This window comes from Molothrus aeneus, chromosome 3 (genome assembly GCF_037042795.1).
Source record: "Molothrus aeneus isolate 106 chromosome 3, BPBGC_Maene_1.0, whole genome shotgun sequence".
NCBI classification, from domain to species: domain Eukaryota; kingdom Metazoa; phylum Chordata; class Aves; order Passeriformes; family Icteridae; genus Molothrus; species Molothrus aeneus.
In genome coordinates, this window is record NC_089648.1 from 95671091 (window position 1) to 95684679 (window position 13589).

A 13589-nucleotide genomic window follows, 5' to 3' on the forward strand; every position below is an offset into this window, starting at 1 on the left:
TGAAAGCAAAGCTGCAGATTATTTTAACATTGAGAAGAGGGATTTACCTAATATTTCATATACTTCGGCATGCCTCTGCTTTCATTTTCAGAACAGGTATAGATTAGCTGACTTTTAATGTACAGATTGTTCAGGAATTTTTTGGAGTGAAAGTCAATTGTATTGATATCAAAATTTTAAAGGGCATTTGAAAAAACATTGGTTTTAAAGAGGTACAGAAATACCAAAATCGTTATGCCTGTGCTTTTACCCTAGGGTTTCCAGCATTATTATGAATCCTTATTTACAGGAATTATTGGTGAACTGCTGGCCCTAAAGAAGTCAAAGGCCAGTCTTCCTTTGATTTTAAAGATGTCAGACTAACTGTCTGTTTTCCAATTTTAGCCTTTTTCTGTGTATTTTAAGTTTTCTGGAAAAAAAACCAGCAGTAATAAGAACAAGACAATTAAAAGCAGTAATATATAATAACAGATATTGGAAATACAACATTTTTTCTTCTCTTTTTCCCAAGTAGAATTCTGCTGAATTTTGATGAAGTTTTTAGAAATTTCAGGTCAACAAAGAATTTTGGAGTTTTATGTTGTGGAAGGCAGCTTTCAGCACTTTTGATGAAGTTACACACTTGCTGGTTTGAGCAGCACGGGGCAGAGGGATATCAGAAAGTGTTGTTCAATTCCGTGATTCAGGGTGGAGAGGAGATGTTTTCCCCTGTGTGAAAAAACTAGAGACCCATGTCTTTCTTGTTCCCCATCTCTCAATTTGTTCTCTGGTCATCTAAACAAAAGAAACACTCTGAACAAGATATCTGTTCAGCATAAGTCACAGCAACATCCATCTACACTGAAACTGTAAAAATAACCAAGAGAAAATGATCTCTTTTGAACTCCAATCACTTCCTGTTGAGAATTATGGTCCTCCTAGATATAGGAAGACCTCATTCTGCTTTCCCTTTAGTACTGACATGTAGAACTTTACACACGTGCATCCCATCCCCAGTTTTGTAATAGGTTTCTACTTCTGTGATTCACTGTAGGGACTGAAACCACCCTGCACTCATAAAAACCTGGTCTTATTGTTCAGCATGAACATCCCAGAAATCTTCAGTGCTTTTCCTTACTCAGAACCACACTAGTAAATCAATTGCCCCTATAGAAAAATTTCCTTAGGGTCTGACATTCCTCACAAGGAACACACAAAAAAACAAACTAAATTTTCCTCTTTGGAGATTATGGCAGAATCTAGAGAAGTGTGATGATGTGTCCTTTTCTTCAGTGGGTTTCTGACTGTCTCCAAAGACAGTCTTTGTTAAAAATTTAAAACTAAGATGTGCTTAAGAGAATGGCAGAGATTTAAATTGTCTTCAGCTCATTCAAGACTTGCATCAATATTTTTGGCCTTTAGAGATGCAAAAATGTTACTTTTCTGTCCTAAATATCCTAAAATCAAACTGTGGATGGCAACCATCAAGAGAAGAGGACAAGAACTTAAATAGTTTAAGAGGAACTCTGGATATTTCTTTCAACATCCAGCCCTATTTTTATTTTGACATTTTAGGACCTGTTTTCAAACTCACATGGTCCTTCTAGTTAGCTACCAGAAATGGAACAAACACAACAGTTCTAGTTATTAGAGTAGTCTGTTATTCGTCAGACTCTGAAGTCAATGAGATATTAAGTTCTTATGCTAAATATGATTATCTACAGTGGAATGAAATTATTCAGCTGATCAAGAAACCTTCTGATAATGTTAATGAAAAAAATTATGGTAACCTATGGCAGGCAACTGACAGAGAAAATTGCTCTGCATGCGTTTTTATATGCTTCCTACCCTATTGTAGGAAGCAAGACCTAATGTACAGTATTCAATATTTGTACATTTAAGTGGTTGCCGTTGTTTGGAAAAGTAAAGAAAATTCAAACTACAATCGACAATTTGTCTACTGGGGGCCATGAAGATCGAGATAAAACACACATCATATTATGGAAAGGGGGATGACATCAGGAATTACTTAGCTTATATATCCATATAACCTTCCCTGCAGGAGGAAGAAATCTAAGCACCCACTTGTCCAGATACCTAGAGACACTAACTGATTGCACAATGGTCTCTTTAGTTTGGTACAGAGGAGGGTGACTCAGCTTCAGCAGAGCTTCATGCTGAGAGACTCACACCCATTTACTTCTCACGCTGGAGTTTTGGAAGGCACCTTGTGTGTTTCTGCATGACGTCATGCTACCCAACCTAAAAACGTTATTTCCATAGAACACTCAATTTCTTCCCGTTTAGTCTCCCCTCATCCTCATCCCAAACATCAGGTAGCTTTTTACAATGAACCAATGGAACAAGTACTAGTGAAGTGAACTGCTGATTACACTTGGAATAGGCTCTCCCTTTCCTTCCCGGGTTCATTCTGCCAAGTCCTAGACAACCCTGGCTGATGGTAAAGGACAAACCCTCTCACAGGCCAGCATCCCTCTTATGAAAATGCTGAGCACTCACAGTGCTAACAGCATGGCTGGCAGTGGAAAGGGAGAGCCAGGACTGCTGTCTGGAGTGCAGCTGCACCAAACTAAGAGGTGCTTTTTTTGCTAACCCCAAATAATTGTCTGGATAACTAGCCTCCTCCTCTTCAGCATGCAGGACTGCCTATAAATAAACAAACTCATTCCTGGCTAAAGTTGCAAGCAGGCTGTGCTAAGGAGTGCATGAGAAAAACGGCACAGGCAAGACCAAAGGCACTAGAGCCTACAACTCTGTTACAAATGGATTTATCTACCTGCCTTGGTTCCAGTTGATCTCCCCAAAAAAGAAGGTGTAAGTAGTGAAGATTGAGTTACCAACAGAAGAGATCTGATCCGAGTAAGAAAGAAGGTTAATGACACCAGATAGCAGGGTCAGACCCGAAAAAGTAGCTGTCAGCTGCAAGAGTGAAGCTACAGAGAGAACATGCTTTTGATTTAACACCCCCTACACACAGCATGACTAGTCTATGCATATTTAAGCCTGGTGTTCTGCTTACACTTAAAAGGATAATTAGATAAATAAGGTGCTCTTTTACAGTATATAAAAACTGTGAACATTCACAAATTTTAAGTGAACAAGTATGGAAAAGAAATGATCAAAAACCACAACAGAAGACTTATTAGCATTTTCAGAAACTGGAAATTATTTTTATTAAGTCTCAAGACTTAGACTGTACAATTACTGTCCAGTTTAAAAACAAAACAAAACAAAAAACCTCAAAAAACAAAGAGTATGTACAGCATAGCCTGTAACTCCCACAATTTCTCTAATAATGAGATTTTTTGTAAGTTACAGATTAAATGGGGTTAAAAATAAATGCAGTTTAAAAATACCCACATTGAGATCTGCTGAGTCATAACTATATTTAACAGGATGGACCAAAGACCTGTGACTTGCTAACCCTGTTACTGTCAGATCCAGCTGGGGAGTGTCCAGGTATTCCCTTTAAAGTGCTAAGAGAGAAACAAAAATCAAAGCCTATGAAGAGAGCTGGACCTTGCATCTGACTCAAGACAGAGGTGTGGAGAGGATATCTCAAGCAGTGATACAGATAAATCAAGAAACATTTTATTTAGGTGAATTCTAAGCTTCACATCAAACTTGAAAGAATACGGAATATGACCAGGAGCCCTTCTCAGACTGGGGAATTAGGCTAGGTGTCTTATATCCAAGCAAAGAAGCTTGATATGGTAGGAATTCACAAACTTTCCTCAAAACAGTGAGGAAAGCTCACTGCTCCACAGCAGAAAAGCTTTGCATTAAACCAATGCATCAACTACAGCAACTTGAGGTTAAATCAGCCATGTAATTTTCATGCAAAATAACAGAAACAGAATGAGCAATTATCATCTCTTTCAACAATAAGACTGATATTAGAGCCTGTACTGCAGATGAAAATTCTAAGAACACTATATTATGTAGTGTATATATCAGACTAGTAGACAAAAAAGTAAAAAAGTTATAACAGTAAAGAAAATATAGCTATTATCACCAATATTTTTCATTAATAAAATTGTAACATTTAAGCATGCAATGAGATAAAAAAAATATTTTAGAAGTTTTAAAAAGGAAGTACTTGGTTCCCTCATTACCCCATTAGAAAACCTGCATTTTGATGAATTCACTCTTACCCTATAACTTACATGATTGACAATGAAATTACATACCCAATATTATGGGAAACTGCATTCCTAAGGAAGAGAAACCATTTACAGAATAGTTTATAATACAATCACAGAACCCCAGAATGGCTGAGGTTGGAAGGAACTTCTGGAGATCGTCTGTTCCAAGGCCCCTGCTCTCACAGGATCACCTAGAGCCAGATGGGTAGGAGTAAACACTCACTTGTGTGGTAGAACAAAATCAGCATAAGCTTTTTAAAGAGATGACACTTAAACTTAATTGTGATTAAAAAAGTTAGGGTGTTGTAAGAAATATATTCTTAGGCATAATATGAATTCATATGAGAGTATTTCTAACTTATTTTTAGGGAGAAAAAAAAGAAGCAAGGCTATGTTATAAGTCTTTGATCTTTCAAGAACTTCAACTGGTTAATGAGTCATGATTTTCCTTTCCATGAAATCATATCAGCTATCTTGAATCATGAAGTGTTTTTTCAGTCCTCCTAACACTTTCACAATAAACTAATCTTAAGCTTATGTAATTTCCTGGTAGCATAGCGTATCTGTCTCCACATACTAACAGTAATGCAATTATTTATCACTTTCTAAATTTAAAAAAAGTTCTCTGGAAAGAAAAATAGCCTATTAAAAAAAGAAATTATTTCAAAGTTTATACTCCTTTTTGACTGAACAGATATCTGATGGCATCTCCTTTTCAGACATTCAATTCATCATATACAGCCTTATTACTCAAGTATTGCTAGAACTTACATTTTATATTTAGTCCTTTTGTAATACATTTTCTTCCAATGCCTCTATCCATACGATTATCTTATTAGTTACTGTCCTTATCATATATTGTTCTCAGTTCATATTAGAATATAATGCCATATGCTAAACATTCTAATTCTCAGCAACTTATTCTCACAGGAGATATTTTAAAAAGTCAAACAAACTACTGCAATAGAAGATTCACATCCCAAATCCTCCTGTTTCCAAATACCACTTTTACCCATAAAATGAGTGAGCATTATCTACTAATTCTGTACAAGTCACTGCTAGATGTCCATCCTGAGCATGAGCAATGATTTCATGCTGCAATTGAACATGCTGCACTTCAAAGTGCATCCACCACAGAGGGTCCTCAGTGCAAGAATTGGGCTGGAATGGCACTTCTTCCCTGCAAGCCTTGGCAATCAATTCTTGTTGCTGTATACACTCCTGGTCAATACTACTATACTTTTTGTTTAATTTCATAGATTAATTTAAACTGGCTGTCACCTAGCATTCTGAACTGCTGGTGTAAGAGACAGATCCAGTAACAGGGAAAAAAGGGGTGTAGAGTCATGGCCCCTCAATAATGTTATTTGTGTTGTTACTTCTCAGGAGTGGTCCAAAGCAAACCTCTTGTGCCTTAACCAATGGACATTTTTGGGATATGCATTCAAAAGTATTTGAGTAAATCAGTACTGCTCACCATAGATTATGAGCACACAAATTTCTTACCAAACTCTCACAGAATCATAGACTCACAGAATTGTTGAGAAAAGACCTTCAAGATCATCAAGTCCAACCTAGCGCCACCAATAAACCATGTTCACAAGTGCCATATCCATATGCCTTTGTACACTTCCAGGGATAGGGACTTCACATCCCTGGGCAGACTGTTTCAATGCTTTACAAAATTTTCAGTGAAAAAAAAAATTCCTAACATCTAATCTAAGCAGAAGTCTCAGCAGAGTTCACAAAGAAAACTGAGCAAAAGAGGGAAATTGAATTGAAATTGAAGAGCATTAACATTTTTAATAAAAAGTGTATCAATAATTAGTAGTCTAATCCCTAAAATAAAAGGTACATGAATTTTCCTATGAAAATTAGAAGCACAATGCCATATTAGGAATTATAATCAATAAGTTATTCAAAGCCTAAATTGTCATGCCCAATCCCAGAGTATTTTTAGGATTTTTTTTTTTTAAATAGAATTTTGAGATACTGGAACTAGTCACACTGACTAAATCCAAAAATAACATGATCTCTTGCATGTGGTTCTGTTAATATACCAATAACTGTACATCTTGTTCCTATTGATTGTTTCTCAAGTTGAAGTTTATTAAATCATTCCAAGTTTTGAAATGCATTTGGAGCATGACAAATATTTACTTGAGACAGGCAAGACTGCAATCAGCAAACTCTCAACACTTAGGACTGAACTCAAATTGATACCCACACCTCTAAGTGAAAAACCCAGGACATGGACTGTACTGTCCATTCAAAATCCAAGAAGTATTTTAAAAAATTTGTCAATTTATCTCCATAAACAAAAAAAATACTTAGTATGATTATAAAAACTGCAAAGAGCTAACCACATAGAAATGCTCAAGGTCAAAAATCTTTCAGAGCAAAATGAAAATAAATGAAAATCAGAGTAATGAAAAAAACACCAGGCAGTTTCACTGTGAGACAGACCATGAACTATTTTTAGATATAAAACCTAAAAACTCAGAGGAAAGGTGGGGGAAGGGTATGATATCTGTATGACATGTTTAAACAAAAAGCCCCAGTATAAACACAGATATAGCAGCACAAACATATTTTTCTAGGTGAAACTTTAGTTAAGAGGAGAAATGCCTGACAGCATAGCTAAAGCAAACTAGATTACACAGTGTTAAATCACAAAAGCCAGAAAAAGAAAGATCTGATTTATTACAGGGATGCTTGTTGTTTTGGTTTTTTTCCTTCATCTGCTGATAAATTACTTTTGAAGCATGTGGCACCATTGCTTCAGCAAGAAAAATTATATGCATTTTATAAAGGCACTTGGATCCTCTCAGCTCAATCAGCAAAACTGATAAATGATCATTCAGTCTCTATATACAACATAATGGGGCTACAGTGCATCCTCAGCTGCGTGCATTATGCCCAGTATGGATCATTGAATTCTGTGTGGTTGCTTATAGCATGGCTGCAGATACCCACAGCTATTCTGGTTTTCCAGAAAGCTTCATCTGTACTGGTTTTGCAACCATGTTTTTGTTCTAAGACTATCAAACGCAGACCTTATTAAAGACTTAGATCTGAATCCTCCTTGTACTCGTTTTTGATAGATTTTTCTTCAAAAAAGGTGGCCAAGACAAACCAAGAAAACACTGCAAAGATTTTAAAAATCAGCATGTTTGGCAGGGAGCAAGAGGCATGTAAATTTTTCTGAAAGTTCCCCACACTCTGGAATCACTTAAGGCTCCTTCAGTTAATGTAGTGGTAAATTGAGCAACCTTCTTCAGAATTTGTGTCCAAGTTTTTGAACAAGAGTCATTGAGAAGCATCTAGGTGAATTTCTCCTGCTGAATCTAGAAATCAAACAACACAACAACTTTGTCTTGCAATTGCAGTATCTATGAAAATCTATGTTTTAGAAAACTGAACCATAGCTTTGGCATCCATTTCAGATGAAAATAGAAAGGAATTCCCTACAGGAATACATAGCAAAAGTGAAATTGCAGATGCCGTTGTTTCAATCGGAACACTGGGATTCTTTTCCCCAGAGCAGGTTAAACCATTAAAAGCTCAAGGTAGAGTTTTGGGGTTTGTTTTATCTAAAGGCAGTGCTGCTGGTGTTGGGGGCAGCCTATCTTGCTCCTTCCCCACTGTCACTGCTCAGATGGCACAGCCACGGGGATCAGCCGCCAGCCTCGCTGAACAGAGAGGCTGATGCTGATGTGGAGGAAGTGAGATGAGGCTGAGAGGCTGTGAAAGTAAGCTCCTAATTTTATTCTCTTCCAAATAATATTTCTGGCTTTGTTTATTTGGATTTGTTTATGGCCTGCCATGAGGCACATGGGATTCCACACAAACACTGCTTGTCTCCTGCCCACTCTCGCTGTGGAGCAGTGCCCTTAAAGCACACACCTCACAAAAGCCTCTTCCCTTCATTTGCAAGTGCTTTACAGCAAGAACATCACTAGGAAATAAAAGGGTGAACACTGCTTCATCCAACAGTGTTTTACCAGTTCAGTTGGTATGACACTGCTCCACTAAGTGCTCCACTCTCAGGGGAACACACTACAGATCAAAGAATTCTAATTTGTTACAGTCAGTAGCTTGATTTAAAAAGATTTTCTAACTCTCTGCTCCCTCACAGTGTGCTTTTAATGTCAGCGCTATACATTTTTAAATGTACTCCTCCCCTCTGCCACCTCTGTCTTTGCCTTTGTTTCCCAATTCTTTCTGCATAGTAAATTACATGTTATATTGTAGCATGATTCAAACTAATATGGACATCAAAATCCATTAATACCTGAATGTTGAATTTTATAAAAATTGCCATATTTCTTGTACATTTTCAGGTAGAAACAAGCCCCCAAATGCAGAAAGAAATTGACAGGTGATTATTCTTTAAAAGAAGCATTGGTCTGTCATTTTACATGGTAAGAAGCCCCATTTTTCTCCTTAGCTGTGAAATTAAATAATTGGTATTTACAAGGTGGGTACAACACCAATTTGTTCTTTCAACAATAATCACTGTATTTTCCTTCTTTTTAATTTCTGAAATAGAGTAAGTGTTGAAGTTTCTGGAAATAAACACAAAATATATTATCTCAGGATAAAAGAAAGTTTGAATCACTACAGTTTCTGATCCACTACTTTAAAAGACCTGAAGAAAAATTAGAAATTGTACTACATTCAGGCTCCCACACTCAGGAAGTAAATTCCAAAGGCAAGGCCTTTTTCTTGAAAATACCCTGCAACTAAAATACCAGACATTTCAGTCTTAGCATTGTTGGCTCCAACTGCTCAAATGACCTCAAATAAGTGTGTGATATGGTAAAGGAGAGGTGTTTTCTTGGATAGCCATCTAATATTTTAATAGACCAAAGGTTAGCAGGATTTTGTGTGAGCACAAAAGCTGGTTTGAATAATTGTAGCTCCTGCCTCAAAACTGGGATAATACCTCATTGTCATTCTCAGTCACACTTTTAAACGTCTTCAATGAATTGTTTTGGAAATCAGTGATTATCACGTGTATCTATTCTGTACCATTTATAAGAAAAATGTCTAAAACTTCCTAAAACGCGTCTTACAATGTTTTTCAAGAAGACTGTTGAGGCAAACTCTGATGTCCAAAACAAATGCTATGTACAAAAATAATAAAAAGTCATGCCCAAGAGGATCTTCATGGAGAGGTGAAGTTTATGAAAGGAAGCCAATATTTTTTAGTTTGGTGAAGAGAGTGGTCTCAGCAGATACAGGCAGAGAACAGACATCAAAGCAAATGGTTGCAAAATCACGTAGAGATATGCGGCTTTGGGAAAGCAAATTGCTGGCTGTGAAAGTCTTCTAACAGTGAGCACAGAAACCTCCTCACCTGACGCCAGCTGTGCTCTAGGAAAATGGAATTCCCTCCACATTTTTTTTTTCAATTAAAAAGGCTAGCACTAGAAACAATCAGAAAACCCCACATAAATATTATTCATCACCAATTTCTGTTCTTAGCAGAAAGAATCCTCCTGCCTGGAATTTACTGAGGCAAGTGGGAACAGTATTTCTTCCTCCAGTAACTAGACATCCCAAGGAGGTGAAACACTTTCTCTGAAATATGGCCCAAGCCACAGCTCTTCTGGCAGCAGTGAGTAACAACTTTGCTGGTGGAGCTCGTAGTCCAAATACAGTCAAAATCCAAGCTCCTTTGTAGTATCTTACAAAGAAAGGGGAAGAATTCCTAAAAGAGTTGTGAGAGTAATCCCAACTGCTGTAACTCAGATCATTTAACAGCCAGCTATGATAATCTCCTCAGTAAATTAATATGGTTTGTCAAGCCAAACAAACTACAAAATAAGAAAGCTGTGACTGTGCCATGAAGATTTGCTAATCATGAACATCCATTTCAAAAACATTCTGAAACTTAGCCGAAACCAGCTCATTATCTCCTTTATTGGTGCTTTCAGAAGAGGAAAAAAAGTCCCACCAGCACCCCAGAAAAGTGTGAAAGAGAAGCAACTGATGTCTGATGCATCTTTGGAGAAAGACAGTGAAATTAATTTATCATAGAGCTGTTTAAGCCAACCGAAGAACAAAGATTAGCCTAAAAGGTTTCATGTCCAGAAATACTGTGTACTGCTGGCAGTTCTAAAGGAATGCTACCAGCACAGAGCCCTGTTCTCCTTTATCAGCAAACTCTGCGCCACACTGGGATACACTACATGGGCAGTACATGTTGAAGTCTGGAGAAGAAATATGACTCTATAAGGTATTTGTTGAGATAAAACTAAACCTTTATATAGTTCCTATTATTCTATGATTCTGTGGTGTGATTATGACTATATAATTAGACTGTCTGCCTAACAGTACTTTACTACAAGCTTATGACTCAAAAGCTCTGTTACACTGCTTTCCTCAGGAATAAGTCCTGTTAAAGTTCACTGAGAACTTCAATAAGCAATTCAAAGTTTTAATAAGAAAAGTATTACTGGCATTACATTAATATATTACAGTCATTTACACAAAGCATAAGAGCTATCCATCTGCTATCACAAGACAAAATATATACAGAACTGCATCACAAAAAGAGAGAAAGACCTACAGCTGAAGTCCAACATAAATAAACATAATCAATTTCCCAAGCTGACAGTGCATTGTAAATTATTTACAACATATAAATAGGTGAAACACTACTCCAGGTCCATTGAAAAAACCAAAATGGCATCAGAGAAGAAAAATGGCACAGCATAGCTTTCTATTACCCACACTACAACTGAATGAATGAAATGCAAGAGGAGATGTGCCGAGTTACTTGATACTTGCTAGTCAGCTTAATCAGATACTCTCAATTTCCTGCAGGATGGATAACAAACACTGTTCTGCTGCTTACTGCACACCACGTCTACTGAAATATTTTCTGAGGCAGAATGATCCCTAAAGCCATCTAATAACACAAGGAGTCTGGAACCATGCAACCCGACATAATGTAAGAGAAGTAGGTTTAAATAAAAATAATTAATTAAAAGATCTTGTACACGGGTAACTGAGATAGTAAATTATAAGGTTATGATGACAGATAACCAAGTTTCTGACTATCCTTTATTGTAACCCTACCATGTAAAAACCCAAAACCCGACTTCGTGCTCCTCACTGCCATCTGCCCTTATTTTAAAAAAAATCCTAAAACTTCAGAAAAGTTTAAAAAGCAACACACTTAAAACAAAATGTTTAAAAACTTTTTGACCGAAGTATTCTCTCAATATCAGAAAGACATTTTATATTCGGCAAACTAAAATAATTAAGAACAGAATTCATCTTTTAATGACATGCATTTGTGTGAAGAAAGGTTAATAAAGGATGAGCAAGATTATTGCCATGAATAACAAGGATTTAATTTTAGAAATTCTGCAGTGCTTACATGTTATTGAAAATACTTTTAACCCTTTCATTGTTCAGGAAGATATATGTATGAGGTACTACTTACTTGCACAGCAAGCTGACTGAAAATCTTATCTTGTACCTCATTATCATTAATAACACAGTATTAATTTTCTGCCTAACTATATTCATTTTTATGCCTAATTTTATTCATATATTAGCACTGATATGCATTTTATTAATCATCTCAGTTGCTTCAGCCAGCTAAATTTTTCATCCATCAGAGATGCATATTTCTAGGGAAAACTAGAAAGATTTTCTCTTTTGTTTTACTCTTTTAATGAGAATACACAGAATAAAATAACAGGGACAGTGAGGAATGTGAGAACCAAGAGACCATGAATGCCAAGCCACCTCCCTCCCAGGTTTACTCAAAACTGAAATTCTTTAGCCCATGCCCAAGTTACACTGGAAATGGGGAAAAACCAGATAGCCATTTTTTCTCTCCTTTCAAAAAGCTGATGACATAAAATATAGGAAAAAAGTATATAGTACAGAAAAAAAAAAAAAAGGCCAAACAAAACAACCATTGTGACTTTCCTTGCAATAGCTGGTATTTAGGGCTTTGCTAGGTCACAGCTATCATCCATGGTGTGAATTCCCCATTTTCATTGCCTTCATTAATAACTTTTTTTCAAAAGAAGTAGAAAAAAAAGGCACTAGTATTCAGGCCTACTAAATAAAGCTAAGAAAAAAGCTTTATGTTTTTTAACCTCAACATGACCTCTCAGACCACTTCTGAAACCACTCAGAAATTCTTAGAAATCAATACTTTGGATCAAGAATTTTACCTCAGAGTAATATGAATTTTGAATAATTAACCCTTTTGCAATTTCTATCTCCTTTCTTTTCCATTTTTGGCACTAATTTTCTCACTGTTTCAAAACAAAGTCAGCTCACAAGATGCATTTCTTAGCACTACTTAACTTCTTATTCCTAAAGGAAAATTGCTCCACATCTTTTGTTATTGCTTCAATTTTCTACCTTTCTGTAGTTTCATGTTTCCCTCAAATTCCTATAAATTGGATAAAAAGGCTTTTAAAAAAAAAGATTAATTAAAAAATTAATAAAAAATTAATTAAAAAATTAATATTTTTTTAAAATAAAGTTTTCTTACTAAAAATCTCTCAAAATATTTTTAGTAAAGACATTTATGGGTGGTACCCATCCTGTTACTCTTCCAAAGACTATCTGGATAATGCTGGAAAGGTCCTAGTAAAAGAAGAGGACTCTTTGTCTCAAGTAATTTTGTCCAGTAAATTTTCCTTCCATAGCATCCAATGTATTTTGAAAAAGAGATAGTGATTATTTTAATTTTGCAGTATTACCCAAGCACAAAAATTTGCACTTACAGGATCTAATATATCAGAAAATCTTAGAGAACCTAAACATTCTAAATTGCTAGATAAATTCTTTCTGTGGTCACACTCCTCCCACAAGGATCATTTGTTTTGTGTCTGGTTGCCTCCAACTCTCCTCTTCTTCCGTCCCCCTGGCCTCATGCTACTCACAATCCCTCTGTGCTATGCCCAGGATCCAAGCAAAGGGGAAGTCCAAGGGCCAGGTGTGTTTTTTTACTAGGCAAGCTGGAGCCAGACCTCTTGCAACAGAAAATACCCAACCTGAAGACATGGGAATACAGTTGCTTCCCTCGTCATCGCAGGAACACGCTGTACAGAAACCACAGTCCCATGACTCAGAGCACATCTCAACCAAGAAGCTCTGAGATGATCCTCTCTCTCCACTGAGCTCAGGGAACTTGAAACTACATTCCTAACTGCTTCTTGACATTTCCTTGTCCCTGTGCAAACTGAAGTCCATCCAATCCAATTGTGCCCTGCTCTCTTTCACTGTCCTTTTGATTTTTCGTGCTGTCTCTGCTTTTCATCCCACCCTGTGCCAGAATAGGATTTTGTCTACTTTCTCCTCTACACTGAGTGCCCACTATTCTGTTGCTGCTCAAAGGCAAAATGTGAATACCAGGAACATAAATAAAAAAATAGCATTCAAGGAAATGGTGATACTCTCTCT

The 13589-nt window shown here is 36.5% G+C and overlaps 1 protein-coding gene across 1 annotated transcript in view; it reads right to left on the bottom strand.

Moving 5' to 3' along the window:
* The window catches only part of COL19A1 (collagen type XIX alpha 1 chain), a 169803-nt gene that overhangs the window by 144619 nt on the left and 11595 nt on the right, over window positions 1-13589 (bottom strand). The gene's annotated exons all lie outside the window — the stretch shown is intronic.